Source organism: Numida meleagris, chromosome 1 (assembly GCF_002078875.1).
Source record: "Numida meleagris isolate 19003 breed g44 Domestic line chromosome 1, NumMel1.0, whole genome shotgun sequence".
Classification (NCBI taxonomy): Eukaryota; Metazoa; Chordata; class Aves; order Galliformes; family Numididae; genus Numida; species Numida meleagris.
Genome location: NC_034409.1, coordinates 119,783,530 through 119,806,250, shown reverse-complemented (window position 1 = coordinate 119,806,250; position 22,721 = coordinate 119,783,530). Strand labels below are relative to the sequence as shown.

General features: G+C 40.3%; 1 long non-coding RNA gene across 1 annotated transcript; it reads right to left on the bottom strand.

Moving 5' to 3' along the window:
• Positions 8,351-18,502, bottom strand: LOC110392740. Its single transcript, XR_002434595.1, has 3 exons — positions 18,428-18,502; positions 13,129-13,286; positions 8,351-9,003 (listed from the first exon to the last, which is right to left on the bottom strand). It is a non-coding gene; the product is annotated as an uncharacterized LOC110392740 (long non-coding RNA).

The following is a 22,721-nucleotide window of genomic DNA, read 5'->3' as shown; positions in this document are numbered from 1 at the left end:
TTCATAGTAGGGGCAACTGCAGCTCCAGTTCTGTGTCAGTGCCTCTGAAAGTGTGTGGGAAAACAGGTTTCCAGACAGACACTCAGATGTGAAGGAGGATGGGACAGGCCCCACCAGGCCGGGCACTGCTCTTTAGCACAGGAAGATACATTTGACTGTAGCACATCTCTCATGTGAAATGTGACAGGATGAATTGGTTTGGGAAGCACTTTGAAGCAGCTTCAGTAACAGCATCAACACAAATACAAATGTGGAAAGTGATCTGTGGAAAACTAGGTCTTGCGCCCAGGAACTGCAAGCTTGCCTGTTCTCTCAGCCTGTTCTGGCATAGCACAGGGTAAAAAAGGCAACTAAACCCCTCCTCTCTAATAGCACCAGAAACCAGCTTCATTTGATGAAAAGCGGACATCTGCATCCAAGCTGCTTCCTGAGGTCAACAGATCTAATTCAGCTTGAGTGGCAGCTGAGACCTTTAAAATGGGGTGAAAATTTCCAAAAACCTTTCATACAGCATCAAGCCCTGAATCATCCTAGGAAACACCCTTCTGTGATCTTTGAAACATTCTTCCCCTTTCTGCAAACATATACATGCTCCATATGGCACGATAAACCATAAATCACCTCAGACTCTCCTGGCTATTTTGGCATATTTGCAGAATCTCATGCAGACAGCATATTTACACAAATGGCAGAAGGAAAACAGTTCTGGATGCAATAACTGGAAGCATTGGGTACGAACAACATTTCTACTGTATTACTGTGAGTTCCTGACTTCTGTACATCTTGAACTCAGCTGTACCTTCTGTCCTCCAGCACCGTGCACACTGTTTCTTCTTGACTGCTTTCTGTCAGACGTGCAAGATCTGTGGATGAAAAGAATGTAGCTAATACCACCCTTGAGTTATAGCAGATCCTTCATCCTCTGTCTTACAAAATCTCACTTGCAAAATTAATGTGAACCAGTAAGCATTAAAAATGTCACAGAAATTCAAAAAATAACATGAACACAAACCTAGCACAATGATAAATGGCTAAGTAAAGAGGCCATTGGAGACAGATAATGGAGGATTTAGGGATTAGTGTGAATCTGGTTTTATTTAAAGTACACGTTTAGGATCAGGGAAGGGAGAGAGATACAAGATGCCTGCGATTCACCTTTGATCAATAACTAAGGATGAGAGCTTGGCAAAACCACAGGATGGAGATTATACGATCTGTGTTGTTTTATTTTGTTTGTTTTGTTTTCTTTAAGTAACTTTCTTTCAACACACTTTTGGAGAAATGTTTGTACGCAAATCGTAACATTTATTAACTTAAAAAAAAAGTCTTCTCGAAGACCTGCTACTAAATGCTGTTATTTAAGTTCCAAAAAAAGGTGGTAGGGAAGGAATAACAGAAGCAATGCCAAAGACCAGAAGTGTAATTGATGGGCCATTAAGAAACTGGAGGCACAGCTTTGGAAAAGGCCATCCTGGAATTTGTAGCCTCCAAGAAGACGGAATCATGCAACATTAGAAACCCCACGGCACAGAAGACATGAAAACAAGACGCAGTATATCCCACACTGCCTGGGCTTGTCAGCCTAATTTTCCATCTCTGGTCTCCTGTAACAGGAAGGTAGCTGTGTAGACACTGGCAGGTCTATCACTGCCTTACAGGCCTTTGCTCTTCTGAGAGATACAGGTCACAGGCCGTAATGGTTCGCAGCTACAGAGGATGCTGTTAACTACCCACTGACACGGCCGATGTGGTGGCAGAGATGGGTTATTAGAGTCAACAGAAGGGAAGCCTGTTTCAACCGCATGAACACATACACTGCAATTCATAGGATTTAAAAGCCACAAAAATGCTAAGAGCAATTCGGAGAGTAAGTTTGCACCTGAGTCTTCTATCTGAAATCTGTGGTTTGAGAGATCAAGTTAATTATTAAAGCGTTTTATGCTCCACATTAAATTGTTCTCATCTTTATTATCATTAGTAAGAAACTGCTTTGAAAAGGCACTTGGAGATCTATGGGATAACCAAATGCATACAATCAAACACTCCTCAGGAATTTGTAAGGAAAAAAATAAGAGGCTGAAGAAAATTCAGGCAGACATCTCGATTTTGCACTGATCTAGGCTTTGTATTTGGGATGAGCTCTGCTTTTTCTGTTCCTGCCAGTGTATGGCAAAGATCAGCATGCTAACAGGAACATCACATGCTAGCCATTACATAGATGTCCACAAAAGGAAAAGGGCTTAAGGCTTTTGCCTTAAACTGTTTTGGGAATCATTTAAAATAGATGTATGTGGCAATTATGCAAGGCATAGAGACATGGGGAAAAAGAATTACTAAATAAATCAGTCCAGCATCTATCCAATTGGACAGTATCTTTTTTTTTCAAGCAGCAACAAGCTTTATATACTCCAGAGGATAAGTGAGAAATCCCACTCATACAGAGGAATTATCTTTCTGCTTTATAATAGAGACTGTCTGATATGCAGAAGAACGCGTTTTAATAGCATTCTGAACCACAACATTTTAAACCAATAGCCCCTACAACGCTGAATATTCTTACTAACCTCGTAATTCTGTGATATGGCTTATGAATCTTATTACATTCTCAGCATCAACAACTGTCTATAGCAATGAGTTCCAAAGCCTAAACATATTTTTGGTAGAGAAAGCATCAGCTTTCACCAAATTACAAACTTTACATTTGCACTTGAATGTCTTCTTGTCTCTTAACATCAGAAAACCAATTGCTCCTGAATCTGCTTAAGTGCCAGTATTCTATTTTGAAAAACAAGTTTGCCCCCTTTGAATAGCTCTGTACATGGTTTATTAAGCCTCTGTACATGAAAAAAATCCAAAATTCATTTTATCTTTCACTAACTCCCTTTTGTTGAAAAGGAATATGACATTTAGTGTGACAAGTAGGAGATGCCAGTAGTATTAAGCAACAACCAAAAGCTGCACCTGAGCAATTCTATTTACCAAGAAAAAAAAGTTAAAAGTCGCCATAAGTTAAATTATAATTTAAACACTGTGGTTTTTTGTGTCCTAAGATGCTGTGCTCATTCAGGGACACTCCCAGCATCTGGAATTTCTCTTTTGTCAAAAAAAGGTTTTGGCAAGCAGTCATTCATCTATCTGTCCAGCACTCTGGACTTAGCAATAGGCAAAGATCCCGTAATTTGCCTTTTCAGCTACCATTTGTCTACTGCCTCAACTAATTTAGCGATCTTTACATACTCTCTGCATCTCTGTAAAATTCATTTAACTACAAAGAATTTTAAGCCAGACAATTGTTATTGCTCTTTTAAAGAGATGTCATTATGAAAGAAATAGGTTATATTTCGAAAATTGCACTTGAAGATTGTTGTTTACAAGCTTGAATACTACCAGCCCTTTGATTCACATCCTTCTACAAGGTGACATCAGCCAACTGCCACACTTATTCTTTGGTACAATGATTATGCACTTAAAACAATTGAGGCCCCAAGGTTTACCAAAGCATTTATACTGGTGGTAAAGTTCAGCCTCTACTGCCATGCCACTAACATCCACCTCTAACATCATGGGCCAACATAATGAAATAGGAGACATTACTTTCAGAGCAGCCCCCATAAAATGGCCTCTTTGGCTTTTCTTACATAGCTTTAGAACTTAAAAATACTTTCACACATTACATCAGCAAAAAATATGCCACACGATTGACCTGTTTTAGTTATCACCAACTGCTTGCATCATTGATCTGCTCAGTCTATTCAGTACCTCTTCTACTGAAACTGCTGCTTCAGAGAGGGTGTAATTAAATATGTGCCATTAAGCATGATGCCACCAACAACAAAACTTGTTTTGCAGAAGAAGTATTGGTGTGGATTGGCAGCACTTCTTGAGCAACTCTCTATTCCAAAAATCTTGATCTTTTCTGAATGTTTTAGCCTCTGATTGAATCTTCCATGGTTAAATGAATCTGCTTCAATTACTTACCAGTAGAACAGAAGACATAAAATAGTTCCTTCATTTAGGTTACTTATTTCTAAAGGCATCATTTTTGCAAAAAAAAAAAAAAATCAATTACAGCATTTCATACAACTTGCATACTTGCAAGTCACAGACTTAAGGATGTTAAAGAGCACCAGTCCCAAGCCCATATTCTGCTGTTTTGGTGAATTGACCTTACAACAAAATCATTTTCGCTGTAGTGCTAGACACAATGTCTCCACATTTGTAACAGACTATTTTTGTTATCCCTAGTATTTCTGAATATGCTGCAGTCAGGTAAATATTCTGCTTGTGACCAATGAAAAAAACATCTAGTCCTGGTAAACCAGATTTTGTCTGGGAATTATATCTTAAGTACCTCTGTAGCTAGCAATTTCGCACGTGGAGGAATTTCTAATGTTATTGTTTTTATAGTTGAAGAATGATGCACATTAGTCTTAAAAATAATTTTCCTAGGTTAGGCCAGCCTTGCTACAGGTGGAGATTGTTGAATGACATGAGCTCTGTGCTCTGAAGCAATGCTCTATAATTCCTAGTTTCTGCTTTTAGTGATTGTACTTACATGTTGTTGAGTTGGTATGAAAGAACTGGACTTCAAGATAAAGGTGGGTGTGCTGTTGGGACAGCATCCACTAGCAGACAGAAAGAGGACAAAAGAATAAAGAAAAAAAATAAAAATTTGTGAAAGTCAGCCCAGGAGACACTTCATTCATAAGATGAATGCCTCTGATGGGATTCCGAGCGCTTCCTTTAAAGCTATTCCAAAACAATCCCTCCCATTATTTATAATACTCTTCACGTCCACTGGAAAAAGCCTGTGGGTTTTATTTACTTGTTTTGTATTGCTCTGCTTTAGGGTTGGGGTTTTTTAGTTTTGTTTTGTTTTTGCTTTGTGTATGTTCTGACTATGCCTCATGGACAGCTTGGAAAGATTTCCTCTGTCAGCCTAGAGCTTGCAACAGAAAAATTGGATTCCTTCTGATCTGCAGTCCCCAGCCTCCTTTTTCATATCTATCAGAAACAGATTAAAAGAGCAAAAAAAAAAAACCAAAAAAAAAAACCCCAAACATCCTTGAAACTGTTGATGCTTTTTCTTCTCTTCATTTATCTGTCCTCAATTCCAGATGGAATCCATTATCTCCCACTTCCTCAGTTAGGAAATAGCTCCCCTGTACATGTTGTACTGCTGCTCAGACACTCTGGGTGCACTTATGCAGCCAGCAACAAATGAATTCTGTCCTCATTGTAAGGGAGCAAGCCAACTAGGGACCAGATGCCTTATGGACAAAGACACAGATACCAGCAAGTAAGACAGGTGAAAAGCAGCTTACGTGAGCTTCAGCGCAGCACCATGCTGCACAGGGAGGCTACCCTGCTCCAGATCTGTTTTAACTATCCTGTATAAACCACTGCATAGACCTGGACCTCTGTATCACTCACTTGTGAGCAGAAACTTGCTAGAAGAGATGATTATGTGGCCACATTACTTACACGTGCACAGTTTACTTCCTTCGACATAGCATTGTCTATGACGGGGTCCATCCAGCCTGCCATGAGCCTCCTAAAACTTCATGTCAGGTCTACAACTTGCTTTTAATTCAGTTTTGCTGCTTAACTTTCTGTAAAGAAAAAGAAGTCTTCTGAAAAGAAGCAGGTGGTTAGTTTATTCTCTTGAAGAACATGCATAAAGCAGAGGGTAGTGCTTCTTTTTCCATCAATTTCCTTCAATCCCCAGATGTTCAGCTAATTTCTACAGATCCCTACATGCTTAACATGAAAAGTAAAGTACAAAACTACTTTCTGACTAAAAAAAGGTGCAGCCTGAAGACATAATTCATCATTATTACCCTGCAGGCCCTTTCCTCTGAAGTCATCCCTTGACTGGAATGGTGGCTGAACCCACTTCAAGTTGAGGACAACCAAATAGTCACGCACTTCTGACAGAAACACTTACAGGCTCTTAATTTTCTACAGAGATGGCTGTCAGGCTGGAAGGAGGAGATGGATGCAGAGCTGGAGTTGAAGCTGGGAGCAGGCTAGTGGGCTCTCCTGATCCCTGTGTGGGTACTGGGAACCTGCGTTGCTTGCTGTGCTGCTTGTTTTTCCCTCCTACCTCCTCTGATGAAAACAACCCGCTGCTTCACAGCGCAGACAAAAGCTCAGTGTTCTTTGGCAACCCACATTCCTATTGATCATAAAGGCACTCTTATCTAAACCTTGTATCTGAGAAAACTGACTACCTCTTCCACTTGTCTGCAATCAAATCCTAATAAAAATTCATTACAACACCAAAATTATAAGTGAAAATAAGCAGCTCTCCTCATATATGTTCAATACCTCTTTCAATTGCTACAAAGACAGGAAAAGATTGGATTATTTCACTATTTTAATTGTTATGAAACAACGTTTAACACAAAACAGTTTTCATTTTCTTTTCATTCTTTGAAAGCAAGGCACACTTTGCTACAGAAGAATTACTAGGATAAGAAATTACATGTGGGAGAAGTTACAGAGCATTATTTTTCTGCCATTTAAATTTTACCACTTCATACTACACTAATACTCCATTCTACACTAGTACTCCATATAATACATTCCAAAACAAGCTCTTATTTGACCAGACATTTGGAAAAATATGTTCTTTTTTTTTTTCCTATTTTTAACACTAGTATGAACCTTGAGACTGTCTACAGAATATCTTTATACTTCCTAAGGAAAGCAGAGCCACATAAAGAAATGCAAGAGGAGAATTGAACAGCAGAAGGTCATGCTGCCATCCAGAAGGACCTGGACAAGCTGAAGAAATCAAACAACCATAGAATCTTTAAGGTTGGAAGAGACATCTTAGACTATCAAGTCTATCAACAATCAACATCAACTATCAACAATCAACAAGGCAGGAATCTCATGAAGCTCATCGAGGGAGAAGGAGCACCCCAGGAGGGAAGGCAGCTTTGCAGAGACAGATGTGGAGATCCTAGTGGACACTAGGTTGAATGTGAGCTAGTAATGTGCCCTTGCATGTCCTGACCAAGTACAACCCAAGCAGACTGCTGCACATGACCCCACTTTGAGCAGGGGGGTTGGGGTGAACTACCTCCAGTGGGGCCTTCTGACGTGAACCATTCTCTGATGGTGCAAGGGGCAGAGTACCATGCTGTTACCTATGACAAAATATTGAATCTGAAGTCACACACAACTGGATTTTCATTTGCGTAAAAACTGAGGTGATCAATTTTGTCCTCACAGGTGGTAGGAGTAACTTGCCTACCAGAGGGAAAAAAATACATGTGCCAAGCTGAAGTGATTAAGGACAGCATGCCTTAAAGCAGATTGATTACAATGTTTCTCTTTATACAGCTATAACAGTAGGCCAGAAGAGGTTGTTACACTACCAGCAAGCCATCAGCTTCCTCTGGGCTTCCTAATGGTCTGTGCCATCAGGTCTCACACATGGAAAAGGACTGAAAGGCCATCATTCTGTGCCCTTTCACTTAGGTCCAAGTGTCTGTCTTAGTTTCAGCTGGGATGGAATTGTATTCTTCAGAGTGTCTGCTATGATGTTATGTTTTGGTTTTAGGAGAAAAACAATGCTGATAACACTGATGTTTATATGTGCTGCTATGCACTGTTGTACAGAGCCAAGGCCATCTGCAGCAAAGGGCCCAAGGAGCTGGGAGGAAGCAGAATTAGGACAGCTGACAAACTGGCCAAAGGAATATCCCATACTATATGGCATCATGCAGACGGAGTTTTGAAGGGGGTGGGAGTTATCTCACTCTCTTCTGCTGCTCAGACACTAGCTGGGCATGGGTCAGGAAGTGGTGAGCAATTGCTTGTGCATCACTTGCTACATACATTCATATATATTTACATACACATATTGTCACAACTATTTTTTCTTTTCTCTATCTTAGTAAATAGTTTTTATCTCAACCCATGAGTTCTACTTCATTGTTTTTTATTTTTTTTCAGTTCTCTCCTCCACTTCCCAGTGGGATGGGGGAGTGAACAACTGTGTGGTGCTTAGCCACCTGCCAGATTAAACCACAACAGTGACAGCATAAAGGAGAGATAAAGTATAAAGGACAGACAAATAAAGCACAGGCATTCTAGGATCAAAACTACATGGTGGAGAAAATGAGTTTTCTAGGAACAAGGGCAGATTGAAGCTTTCTCATACTGCCAACCTTGACTTGGTTGTTCCTACTGCTCTTCCTCCAAACTGTTAAGCTCACCCCATAAAAAAACTACACAAGCAGCTTTATCAGCAAGTCTGGACCCCCTACAGGATGGGTTGTTTCAAAGAAATGCTGGTAGTCTTTTTTTTAAATATTATTTAAAATATTATTGTTAGGATTTCCAATCTGACATTAACTAGACCTCAGACAGGCATCTACAGTGGATTCCAGCTATTCATGCAAGTCACAGCAGTACAGACAAGCCCTGCGCAATGAAGCACTGATGATATTCTTCCCATAACACCACAAATATATACATATATATAATGCTTATTTTCATTCTGAGTGGAAAACTGTGTCACAAACATGATTTATAGTGTATCATATAAAAAATGATTGCAATGAAATGAAGCGTTACAAGAAATATATCTTGCTAATTAGAAGTGACAAGATGGAACATTTACTGCATACATGCAATCAGCAAAATTACTTTATAAAATTCAGAGAATCTTGATTCTAAAAGTATAAGGAAGCTGAGAAAAGAGTTATGTTAGAACTTGTCTTCAGATGGATGATAAAGCTCCACAGCACACAAATCACACGCATGTACTTAACAGCTGTTCCAGTGCTCTGAAGGCTTTAACTTTGCTCCCAGCTTCTCTCCTGAAGTGATGGATGGGACTCCATCATTTTCACAAGGTTTTGACATTGTTTTGGTTTTGTTTCATGATGTTACGCCTTACAGTTCTCTAATCTTCTCAAATTGATTCTTTAAGTAAGACATCTCTGCTTGAAGACCTGTCCATCTCATCCAGCAAAGAAGAAAAGGCTGACAGATGACAAAAAAAAAAATCAGGAGTCAGCCACAGAATTTTCAGACTCAGGACCATAGAAGCAGAGTAATCCCACAAAACATTTCCCAGTGTAAGAAAAACTCACAGCAAAAGACTGAAAGACAAAGTACTGAAGGACAGAGATAGAAAACACACAGTGTGAAGGGAATCCTAAATATCCTGTGCTCCTTCAACAGGAGAGACTATGTTACAGAAAGCATGGATGGGGAACAATAAATAACAGAATTATAATTCATGGGATGAACTAATATGGCAGAAGCTTTCATCTGATTTGAAGATAAATTAAGTAAACTACCACTTCATATCTATTTTATCTGCTGATTTTTCTATGTTGAAATGTTGCATGGAAAAATGCCACTCAAATGTTAATCAGCTTTAGCAGATTGAGAAAGTATGACCACTCACTGCTGGTGGAAATTTAAGCAGCTCAAATCTAAAGATTCTCAGTAAAGCATGGCATGTTGAGAATTTATCTGGAATGTCAACGTGCTACATTTGTGAAGGCAGAATACAACACTTTAGCTGACTTCAAGAGCTGGTTGCAACATAACCGAGAGATGGAGTAACAAGTCAGTAATACTGGGATGCAGTCTTCCCCAGTTCACACAAGAAGGCAGAAGGAGATTCTTAAATAACAAGCACTCCTGTCTGTGAAGACTGCCTTAGTTGTAAATGCCTGGCTTCAGCTTACTTACCTGATCAAGAAATCATCACAAATAGCAAAATCTCTATTTACTGGATATTTTACCTTGAAGAACAGAGGATACAGAATAATGCAACAAGTGCTAGCTACAGTCAAAGTAAATACAAACCTAAAATCCTTACACTAAAAAAGAGAATACTGTATCTCACTTCAGCAAACAACTGATGTGTGGCTTCTGTACCTGCTGTGAGACTTACACTTTTTTTTTTGCTTCTTCCTTTTCTAAGGCAGCAAAAAGAGCAGAAGAAATAAACTAAGACTTAAAAGCTATGCACCATAGGTTTTGCTGCAATGGTTAATGCTAATAAGCACATTTCACTAAGTGAGGAAACCAGGAGAAAATACTACAGTGCAAGCATTTTTTCCTACGACAACACATGAAGGAAAGCACTGCCAGGAAACCTGCAGATGTCTTGTGCACACCCGGCTATTTCTATAAGCCCATAATGCTTGCTTTGAGGTTTTCAAAGAACTGCAAATAAAATCGGAGTGAAGCAGCTGCTGAACTGCCTGGCTGGCTGCACGTAACTGCTGAGGCCAGAAGGGATACCTTCCACTGGCTGAGCACCTCTGTGCCTCAACTACTGTCAGCTGCCAGTAGGGTGTAGGCTAGAACACTTCCCTACCTACTTTTGCTTGCCTCAGATGAGCCCCAACATCCAAAGCTACAAGATGTTGCTGTGGATCAGCATCGCTAAAGAGTTGCAGTTTGAGCAGAGCTTCAGCCAAGCTAATTACATGAGAGAGGCCTGGAAGTCAAATACAAACCAGCGTTTGTGTGGGCATCTAGAATAAACAGCCAATTAAATCAAACGTGATCTCCCACACAGGGACTGACTGAGACAGCCATTACTAAAAAGCCTCTATTACCCTACTCTATGTGAAAGCCTCAGTACAGCCCCCTTAAGCATTTACAAATTATAAGTCAGGCCTCCATAAACATGCTGTTTTACAAATATATATTTTTAAATATTGTCTACTGTATCTGTCTCCCCTTCCAGCAAAGATGCCTCCTAAATTCAGTATGTGAGCAAACAATTCAACCTCAAGAGTTACTCTGGAAAGGAGGAAGCAAACAACATTTTTCTCTATATCAAGGAGAATCCATCCATCATACCAAAGTTCCCTGCACCAGGCAGGTGGATGTTTTAGCCATCCCCTCCTATCTAGTCTCTTCCGTATTGTCTGTCCCTTGGGTCTTCCCTAAATCTCTTCCTAGACCACCTCCTTTGTCTCCTCATTTTGTCTATGCACTCACAGTACACTCATCCAGGCCCATCACAACTACAGAAAACAGTTGTTTTTTTTTTTAAAAAGAAAACAAGTCACAGCTGTCTGTAAGAGAGAAAATGAGACAATAGCAGCCATTTTCTCCCTTCTGACTTTACTGACAGAGATGGAAAGCTGCATGAGGAAATAAAATCCCAGGAGATGGAAGGCAGGAATAAGGAAACAAAACGGAAGTTAGGGATGAATCTCAGTATCACAAGACAAAATTCACAGCCAAACGTCACAAAGAATATTGATATTATTGATATGCTTGCTTAAGCTGTGAGTGAATTTGGTTCACAGAACCTGTCCAGAACACTTTTTGTATCTATGGAGATGAAGGGAAAAAAAAAAAGATTTTTCCAAATGTTAAAAAGCCTTTTTTCCTGCAGGGTTTCTACACAAATTAGCACCACTTTGACAAAAACATCTGCATGGCTTTACAGCCATGGATTCCCTTGCACGCTACAGTGAGGTATTATTTTATAAAGCTATGACTTCATTTCAAGATTTGCATAAAAAGATTGCGGAAAATCAAGTTTTAAGGACACCTAATCAATCTCCAGAATTATACTCACATTAATATTCTAACTCAACTCATGTATGAAGTTAAACGCTCTCCCTTTTTCAAAGTGCTTCAAACTGCATTACTTCTAACATTTATCCTAGATATCTAACAAGCTACTTCAATGTATAACTCAATTACAGGAGCTCTGCTAACATTTATATCTTTCTAAAGTTAGACTTTTGTGGTTTATGATGTTTGTACTAAGCAATGTGTCAAGTGAAATGCAGTTTCTGGAGTACATTTGTCATTTTACATAGAATCTGGTGATTTCCATCTAATCCTTCTGCTGTTTTCCATACACTCCAGTCTTTCACCTTGAACTTCTGGAATTACATATTAAGACCTAAAAGTATTTCAAAACAAAAATGTATGGTTTTCATTTTCCAGTTAAAACTTCAAATAACTATTTCCAATAGGAATTATAGTCTGAAATGTTGCATCGTTATTCAGTGTTACCGTAGTAATCCATCTGCAGCTTTTCTCCACTATATTCCACCAGAATTCAGACTTTAGATACCTTGTCTACTCCCTTCCATAAAAAAAAAAGTTTGCCCTTAAATTTCCTGCCACTTCAAGTTAATATGTTCTTCCTCTGATGTTTGGATGGTTTAATCATTGGCAGCTAGCTAAAGCCTATGTCTCATTATTTCCCCTAAGACATGAGAAGAGTTGTTCCTTTAAAAAGAATAGTAGAGCAAATACTGCCATGTTTAGTTTTATGCCACTGAAACTTCATGGGGAGAAAAAGTCAGCAGTGCTCTATTACAACAAAATGGATGTTGTATCAAGCCATTGAACTGAGACCTACAAGAGAAAAGTTTTACAGATAAATACGTGCTGAGTACTTTGGTTCAGGTTATTTTCACCCTTTCATTCCATAAATTATGAAAAGGCCCAAAACATTACAAGCTGCCTTAGACTGTTTTACAAAACCTTCACACAGCCTTTTCTTTAAAAGACCTAGCTTGGATTTTGCTGAACGTAGCTATCCATCTACAAATACTGTGCATAAATTCAAAAGAAAGCAAGCGTCAGATGTCTCGCTATGGGAAGACCTTGCATCAGCTCTCTCAGGTGAGTTTCAAAGAGCTGCCACTGACAGAGAGACCTCTCATTTGAGTATGAAAGCTACCAGAAGTACAGAAAAAAGCATCATGCCTCTGTACAGATGACTCTGGATCTCTTGATGAAATGAAATACTGCTGAGATGAAACACAGGTGAAGACAACTAACAGTGAGAAGCAAGCGCTACCTGTGATTTAGCAGAGACCCTCAAAACTTAGTTTTTTTGATGAGGAAGACATCAAGCACCCATTACTCCTCCGCAATTATCTCCACAAAAGCATTTCCAGTGGCTGTGCTCAGGTCAGCTAAAATGCAGTGCACAAGTAGAACAATTTACAGGTGTTTTTAGTGAAGTATGTGTAAAGCATTGTCCATTTTTAAGGCAAGTGTCATGTAAAGTTTGTCACATAGAGCTAATTCTTCTTCTAGAAAGAGTACTTTCAATTTTAGCAGTAACTGCAGTGAATGAGAGTTTTATACCAAAAGAGAGCTTACCACTCAGAAATAGCTGAAGAAAGTTTTGCATACTGATTTGTTTCATAACAGCCAAATCTGACACAAATACGATAACAGTGTCTCCAGCAACTCAGAATGCTCTCCCCACAACAACATTCATAGATTTAATTGGATCGTCGTTTTCGGTATAGGAGATTCTGCCAAAGTAAAAAGAGAGAGAAGGGAGAACAAAAATCACTTTAATAGTAACTAAAGAATGAAGAACGCTAATACCAAAGGAACATATTTCTTTGGGGCTATGTTAAGGAAAGAAAAGAAAGTCTTTTAACATAATTAGAAACCAGACTCTCCCCACAGGAATGGAAAGAGAAAAAGATGTTTGTTGTCTCAAGACCAGGGATGAAAGCCCACTGCAGCATTTCTGGCTAAAGGTCACTGCCCCCACAGCCACCCTCCCACAGTTGCACAGCGCTACTCCAAAGCAGCACAGGGCTCAGGGTACAAAGGAAATTGGAGTGCTTTGTTAGAATTACTTTTATGTAGGGGAATCGAGCAAATGCATCTAACAGTAATACTCCTTTGACATTATTTTCCTTGCAGAAAGCCCAGTTAGGGGGTGGAGACAAAGAGGAGGAGCCAGTAGGATTAGAGAAACTGCTCTGAAAACAGCTAGTAAGCAAAAGCTGGAAGCAAGACTTCACCACCACCTGAAGATGGAGGAGCAGGAGATGAACATGAAGCTCAACTAGAATGATATACTAGAATAAAAGTAATACTTTATTTACTAATTTGCAATACATTAACAAAATTGCTGATTCAAAATAATCAAAACCTTGGCTGAGAAGAGTAATTTAAGCCAGCAATTAAACACAAGCAGTGAAGCTAGCCAGCACCTGCCGGATGTGCTTTTCTATAAGTCCATCATCTCCTTTCCCAGCTTGCCTGCTCCTTCAATCCTTATGCTTTCTTTAAGCAACATGAAAGAAGGAGGCAGGCAGGCAGCAACTAGCTACAAAGGTCTGTTTCAGTTCCCTCCAAAAGTATTTTTTCTATCTCTCTGTCTTTGGTGGGTGTAGTTGACTTATTTGTTTCCTTTAGTGGCAATTCTGGCATATGAAGATCTGATCTCATTCCCATCTCCTCCCTTCTCAGATCCTTATTCCTGACCCTGCGTCCCAATTCCTTGCCTGCACCATGGAAATGTGCTTTCTTCTTAGTGCATATCAATGAGTTTATAGCACAGACCACAAACAATTATGTTAGCACAACTGAGAGGGTTGCAGGAATAGGAAAGAGCAGCCAGGAGAACGGAAAGGGCAAGAACTTCTTGTCTCCAAAGAAAACACACTACAGAACAGCCTCCCAAGAGCTTAGCCAGCTTCAGCCAGGCTTCTGGCTCTCCACAAATACTCCCCAGGCCTTGGCCCAGCACATCTGCTCCCTCTCCACATCAGCTGCATTTGCCACAATAATGAAAATTTCACAATATTAGGCATTTTCTGATAGCCCTTCTGCTATGGAATCAAGAGAATTAATTTCACTTACATTAAAACAAACAAAGCACTTCATATTTGGAAGGCAAATTTGCTAATGTTAACAACAATGACACAACACATCTAGAAAGAAAAGAACTGAATGGAATAAATAATTTAATGCTTTGATTTTGTGACTTCTTGGTCAGACTCATGAGTGTAAGGCTCTACATGTGCAACACAGCACTCCCATCTGCATTTGACTAGGTAGGACATAGGGTTGCTTTCCCTCATTTTTTCCATAGATTCTCCCTACAAAATCAACTTCCTATGCCTGTACAATATGAATGCAACTTAAAAAAAACAGAGGTGCTTTTCTCTGTACATATACACAAATGAACACAATAAAGCAGAAGACTAAAATTCAGGGAGAAGCCACTGGCTTTATCCATGCCCAGACAGAATACACAATCAAAATGTGGAATTGATTACTTAGGAAGAAAGAGAGAGGGAGAGAAAAGAGAAAGAGAAAAAGAAAGAAAATCCAAATAAAGTTTAGGTTTTTTGTAGATATATATATAATTACCATACACATTTTTCAAAATAATATATTTTTATTTTCCTGAAGATTGTCATGATATTTGTTTGTTCTCCCTATTTACTTCTGTCAGTCAGTGTAATGAGAGGTTTAGTTGAACATGTATTTAGTAGAGCTTTTAGGATCCTGAAGTAGAACATATTTCCTTCCATCTTGAACAAAGCCAGGACCTTTCTAATTCTTCCTCAGACAACACAACTTTGTTGCCAAGGTTTACATGCAATGGTACACATACCACCAAAGGCATATAGAACCACTTTGATATAGCAGAGTAGCAGTTTCCATTGGCCTTAGAAGCACCGAAATCCAAGCTGGAAGGCAGATGCTCCTGCCCACAGCTACCAAGGATCTTCAGCAGCACCCAAGCCTACTCTGCTGAAGATAGAGGTGCTTCTTTTACAGCCTGCTCTGGCTCACCACATAGATGTGAGGTCAGATGAGTTTCAGGGGCTGAAAAGTTGTGAGATCTCTTTATGAGATGGAGCAGGCTGGGGATGGCAATGGCTGGATCTCTTTTTGCTTAGCATGAGGCAAGCAGTAGGAAGATAAGGTGATAAAGTCTTCCGGGCCCTGGATACAAGTGAGGTCATACAAGAAGTTCAACAGAACACTGAATAAAGCACCACTGATGGTGACAACCATACCAGTGAAGTTTGAGAACATGTTATTCTTTCCCATGTTCTGATACCAGCACTGCTGATAAAGCAGTTTCATGAAACTTGGTGAACTACCATAAAAGCTTACTTCTACCAGCCACACACTGCCTGTTGCCTTGATGTTCTCATGTTTGTTGCTCAGCAAATTTCTCCATGAGCCAATGTAACTTTTGCAATGCATATAAACTACTTGGAAAAAAAAAAAAGTGAAGACACTGCATTAGCAGGTCAGTGCAGTTTGGCAGGAGGTTCAGTAAGCACCAGAGCTGACACAAAGGAGGAAGCAAATGACATAGCCTGAAAGGTGTCAGGGAAGAAGTGAAGCCATGGACCAACTGCCTCAGTCAAGTAGAAAGCATTCTGAGTGACTGATTGTTTTCTCCTTTACCTCTGCTTCCTTCTTGTAAAAGAGACTTATGCAGTAAAAAGGCATGCCATTGGAAGTGGTGCTGTTCTTCCTAATGATCATGAACTTCATCTAGTTTTTTCAGCCTGACTTTTTTCTGTTCTCTTCAATTTTGAGTTGTCCTGTAGTTAATCAGAAGCCAATTACATGGCAATTGGATGATAAGCACAAAAATGAGTTTATCAGTTTCCCCTCAGCAGTATGCCCACTGCCCATGACTAGCAGTGAGCTCCTCCAGTGTACAAGGCTCTAGCTGTTATTGCATGGCCACACACTGCAGAGGCATTTCAGTTTCAGCACAGCTGACTGCAGTTCGTCCATGACAGAGTTACTTTGCTGTGGAAACACACAAAAGGTTTGAGCACAGTATTGTTTCATACCAGAAATCATACAATTGGAGATGGGTTAAGTACGGGAGAAGAATCCAGCACTTGGCCTTGATTAAATTGAAAGCCTGATATGTTAAGAAAAACCCCATTTAAAAAAATCCTGAAAGATATAAAGCTTTTTAAACTCTATGAAGTATTATCAGAATCCCTGGTAGCTATGACTAAGGCTATTCCCTCTCTGCAGAGATGTTGTATATGTTCCCCAGAGGCATAGGCATCAGGAGCTGAGATCCATCCAAAATAAAGACTTATCATTCCACAGACTCTTGTTTTCATCTCCTAAGTGGAAAAGCCTCCTTTAAAGTGGAATCTGTAAGCTTTAGAACGAAGTATCGAAGTGTTAGCATCTTTGTTCTGCAAGAATTGCAATTTAAAAACTTATCAATAAGCAATCTCTTCGCAAGGATAATGTAAGTCCAATATAGTTTCCACTAGTTAAAAATAAACCCAAGCAACTTTTGCTAGAATTTTTCTTGCTATTGTCTCCAAATTTTGACATTCAACATTTAGCCTTACTTCAGTCATATCTGAGTATGAAAAGCTCTCTCAGACAGAAAGAATGCAAAGCCTGATGGGTTGGCCCGTTGTTTGTCTGCTCACAGTTCCACAATTCTAAGTCCTCAAGGTTCGAATTTGGCATAGAATATGCGTTAAAGGTCCTTATTATCTTAAGCACTAACTCTGTGTACTTAAGATTTTGATTAGAACATCTGCAACACAGAACATGCCAGGAGTCCTTTCAGAGGATGATTTTACAAATGCAAACAAGATTTTGGTTTTAGAAAAACATTAGGTGACATAGTCTCAATTCACAAACGCATTTTAATTCAAGTTAGCCAGCTAAAGGGATGATGCACTTTCTTTTAAACCTTGTCAACAAGATGTGGTGCTCTGTAGTTTTAATTTGCATGGGATTCAACACATCATCTTGTATTAGCTTTAAATGGCTTTGTACATAATTGCCTCATGTGAAGTTCGAGCCTTACAGCAGAAGTGCTTGCCAAGTTGGCTGCACAAGCCACAGAATTGAACTCCATATATTATACAAACACATAGTGAGGATCTGGTTATGAGGCAGACTAATAAACCACCAACACATGGCTACAAATAAAGAAGGCGGCAAGCATAAATGTTGTTTGTTTAAAAGATTTATAACACTCTGCTTGACATTTGGCAGTGTTTTAGAAAAAGGATATTATGTAGTCCAGAGTCGGTAAACAAAAATGATAAAATTTGATGGTTGACATGCACAGAAAGTCTGGAAAAAAAATGAATACCATAAAATGAAACTGAAGGTTTTAAACTTTTTGAATGATGTTTCATAAAGGAATAGAGAAAAACCAGCAGAATCACTCCAGTAAGGAGACAGCACATCTTACAGAGCAATAGCAGAGTTCCTTAAATGTTGTCAAACTGACTGTGGTTTTAGGAGTAAAAGTTCTGTTAACCTGCCTCTGTGGCCATATGTTGCACAACACTTAGGAAATCCCATTCCAACCCTGAGCTTCTTGGGCATTTTTACAAAGATGAAGACAGCATTCAATTATTTATTGTAGATAATCATACAGACAGTTATTACACAGATAATACCAAAATTCTGACCTTTCTAAGCTTAGATATAAAGGTTCTGTTGAGTGAACATACAGAACATCCAAGCTCTTTTAACTAATTTACTGTGTCACACATTTTAAAGATCAACAGCCATAGGTAAGTGTAGCAACTGGAAAGATCAACACCACAGAAAAGGCATTACAAAAGAGGTGGAAGGACCAGCACGATAGCAAGGTACTACAAAGGAAGGAAAAAAGATTGCTCACCCACATCAGAAGATTCTGGGTTCAGAGGGAAAGGCTCTACCAAAGAGGGATCTCCAGAAAGAAACTCTCCCTTAGGGGCAGTCAGCCCTTAAATGAGGCCTAAAAGGGGTGCAGCCTGGCTCCACCCCTTCTGGTCACACAGTGAATTGACTTCACCTGTGCTCCCAGGACTGACTGGGTCTTTCCTCCAGGTGCTCAATCAGTGGTACAGGCTGTGACTCAGCAGTTCCCATACAGTAAATGAAAGGACCGAGGACAATTTTAGTTCTTCTAGAAAGAGCTGCTGCTGTGCACACACACTCCCATACTCACCTGACAGTGGAAGGACCACAGGAAGAATGCATGTGCCTACAGTCAGTGTGTTTCCTGTGTATTGCATCACATTTCTAAGGATGTATGCTTTCTTCTCCTCCTCTTCTGTCCCCACTCTGGGATATAATTAAATGGAATGTATTCAAAATGGCATATATTCAATGGCACTATTTTAATATGAAAGGGAATTAGCTTGAAAATAACCATATGCTATTCTGCATGACTCTTTGCTCTGACTGGGTTCTGGGGTCAGAGTACTCAATTATCAGACTGAGACAAACATACCTCCCAAAATTCCAACACTCCTGGGGCTAAGATCTCCACAGCTCATCATCTGCTTGCAGCTGACCCGACAGACTCTACCCACTTGATGAAGCTCTATTGAAATGTTCTGTCCATTTCCTTTTGGCCTTAATTTCTGGTTGCTATACCACCTCTGAGGCTGTACATTTCCACTAACACATTTAACCACCTCTGTTTTGAAACTTCACCTTGTCTGCTAACTTCAGGATGTGCTCAACACTGAGATGAAAAGGAGCAGTGCTTTTTTTTTTCCACATGGAAGCACATGTGACATATAAGAAGAAATTAAGATGATCAAGTGTGGCCTTTTACTGTGGAATGGAGTATGGCACAGAGATCTCATATGGGACTAACCTGCAACAAATGAGCTCCAGAAGAAGCAGCAATGTAATTACTCCAGCATCACACCATTTGTGAGTTGTTTAGTCTTGCTGAGAAGTACCGCATTAATGCTATTAAAGTGTTGCCAAGACTCAAGATCCCTGGTTTTGTGGGTTAATTGAAATACAGACTTATTTGTGTAAATCCAAAACATTGAAAAACAGCACTTTTGGGAAAAAAAAAACTTTCAAAAGAAAATAATCTGTTTAACTTATTCATTGTGGTAATTTATGTAACACACAAGGGGAAGCTTGTAAGTGCAGAGAAACAGCCTCAAAATTCTGTCCTGTCCTCCACAGCACAATCTTAGTGCACTTGCAGAAGAGTGTAGTTCATTACTTTCTTCTTTGTTTCCTCATGAGTAAAAGTTTGAGTTAAAAGTTTTGTGTCCTTCTCAAAGCAAGGGTGGATACCCACTACATCCATCCTTTTCAACCAGTTCCAGTAGCTGTAAACATGCTGATCATTGGCTGCAGAAAAAGAGACTGAACCTGTGATGGTGATTAAGGAATTCTTTGGGGAGGTTTTGATTTCACCTCTTAATCCATTAAATATTGCAGAGGAGCAGTTTCAAAGACCAGAGCAAACCATACCAACTCCCCTGCAGCCTACAGCAAAACAAATTCCACAGGAAACAAAGGGCTGTGGTTCAAATTCCTCTCCCAAATCTGGCTAAGACGCTACTTGAGGAAAGGTGTTCATTCTCCTCCTCCCTGTCAGAACGGATCTCTGACCACTCTGCTATAAAGAGACGGCTTCTGAGAATAGCAGTAAGTCCTGTGAGTATTGTTTTGAATGCATTTTAAACAATTTTCATCCAATTTACACCACTGCCACCATTAGTCAATCAAATGCCCATTGCTGATAACTCAGTTTGTCACTCACACAAATATACTGCTAATTCACCACACTAAGCTTCTTCAAACTATTCAGTTTGAGCAGCATCTTTGGCCTTAACTAGGAGAGAAATGGCATTTTAATACTAAGAAGTGCAACATCAAAAAGATTTCAGGCTGGATACTAGGAAAAATCTCATCTTGGAAAGAGTGGTGAGGCAGTGGCATAGACTGTCCAGGGAAGTGGTGCAGGCACCATCCCTGGAGGTGTTCAAGAAACATGTGGATGTGGCACTGAGGGACACAGTCAGAGGGCATGGTGGGGATGGGTTGGTAGTTGGACTCGGTGATTTTAAAGATCTTTTCCAACTTTAATGATTCCATGACTCTATTATGCTATAAATAAGCTTTCATTTCAAGCACTCATTCTAAGCTGACAGTAATCATAAAGCTTTCAGGTGTAAACAGTAATCAGTTTATAAAAACTGTTTATTTTACATATCCTCTAATTTCCTTGAGATCCTCCCTAAGATTAGGGTACTGCATACATAAAAGCTGACAAGAGTTGTGAAAACCTTTCAGCTGCACATTCACTTGTACCAGATGCATCTGAGCACAGTACATTACAATTGCTCACTTTCTCATCTATGTTTACCAGTGCAAATCCTACTTAACCAGAGGTCTTTTGCATCAACAGGAATATTTAAGCTTGTATTTGTTTTAATATATTCATGGCTTATACCACAGTACGGTATCACCAACAGCATAATACATCTACAATGAAATGAGATGGAGCCTAATCATCCCTAAGAGCCATTTCCATTCATAGGAAGGTGATCAAAAACATTCTGCAGCGTGCTCCCTGCAGCTGTATTTCCCAAGGACACAGACACTCACCAGGAATGCAGTGCAGGGTAAACTTGTAAACAGCTGGGTCCCAAATGCCTCCTCCGAGAGGCCATGTCCCCATCCCATTGCTGACTGGCAACATGTCTTTGGAGGCCAAACTCCAACAAGCTCACACATGTACATGAGATCATGGGACTACCTACCTACAAGGTACCTATAAGATGCTCCTTAGCAGGTCAGTGGTCTTCCTGTCAGAAGGGCAGAGCCAGGGGAGACCACCATTAATCTATGGGGCAGACTTCACACCAGGAAAGCGTAGCAAAGTTAGTGATACCTCATCTGAACACACAAACCACATCACCCGTACAAAAAAGAACACTAATTATTATTTTTTTTATTTACTATTCTTAAGACTCCTGACTGAATTAGCAGTGGTTCTTATTAAACCCCCTTTCCTAAATTGGCATGAAATTTAGTATTTAACCCGGGAGGAAACACATCTTACGGCCGTTTACTGATTTTCTTCCGCTGTGGAACGGTGCCATCTGCTGGCTCTCCGCAGGAAGGTAAAACAGGGAGAGCTCAAAAAGCACGGCACGCTTCAGGAGCTGACAGAGACCTCTAGGGATCATTCTGTCCCCCGTCCTGGGGAAAAAGTTGGCCTCAGATTAGGTAACCTGAAGCCCTACGTATTCTGACTAAGTATTGATTATCTCCAGCTAGGGAGATTCCACCACAGGATCAACAGAATCACAGAATGGCTTAGGTTGGAGAGAACCTCAAAGCCCAACCCCTGCTGTGGGCAGGGCTGCCCCCCCCCCCCCAGCTCAGGCTGCCCAGGGCCCCATCCAGCCTGGCCTTGAGCGCCTCCAGGGATGGGGCACCACAGCTTCTCTGGGCAGCTGTGCCAGCGCCTCACCGCCCTCTGAGTAAAGGATTTCTTCCTATAATCCAACCTAAATTTCCACTCTTAGTTTAAAGCCATCCCCCCTTGTCCTGTCATCATCTGCCATGTAAAAAAGTCATTCCCCCTCCTGTTTATAAGCTTCCCTCAAATACCGGAAGGCTGCAATGTGGTGTCTCTGCAGCCTTCTCTTCTCCAGGATGAACAAGCCCAGCTCCCTCAACCTTTCTTTGTCAGAGAGGTGCTCCAGCCCTCTGATCATCTTCGTGGCCTCCTCTGGACCCACTCCAACAGCTCCACAACTTCCCTGTGTTGAGGGTCCCAGACCTGGATACAGGACTCCAGATGGGGCCTCATGAGGGCAAAGCAGGGTGCGATACTGACCTCCCTCACACTGCTGCCACCCATATTTTGATGCAGCTCAGGATACTGTTGGCCTTCTGGGCTACAAGAGCCCACCATGACTCTGGACAATTTATTTCAATATTTAGCTGTTCTCACAGTGAAGTATTTTTCCCTTCCCTTTGAGCTCTACTGAGCCAGTTTGCTACCAAATTTGTGGTCCATCTCCCAGGCTGCGTCTTACCATTTTGTCAGCAAGGGTGTTGAGGAACATTGTGCTGAACACCTTGCATCAAGTTATGACATCCACAGCTCTCTCTGCATCCATCAACTGAAGGGTCACTTTCTTTCACTTAACCTCCTTCAC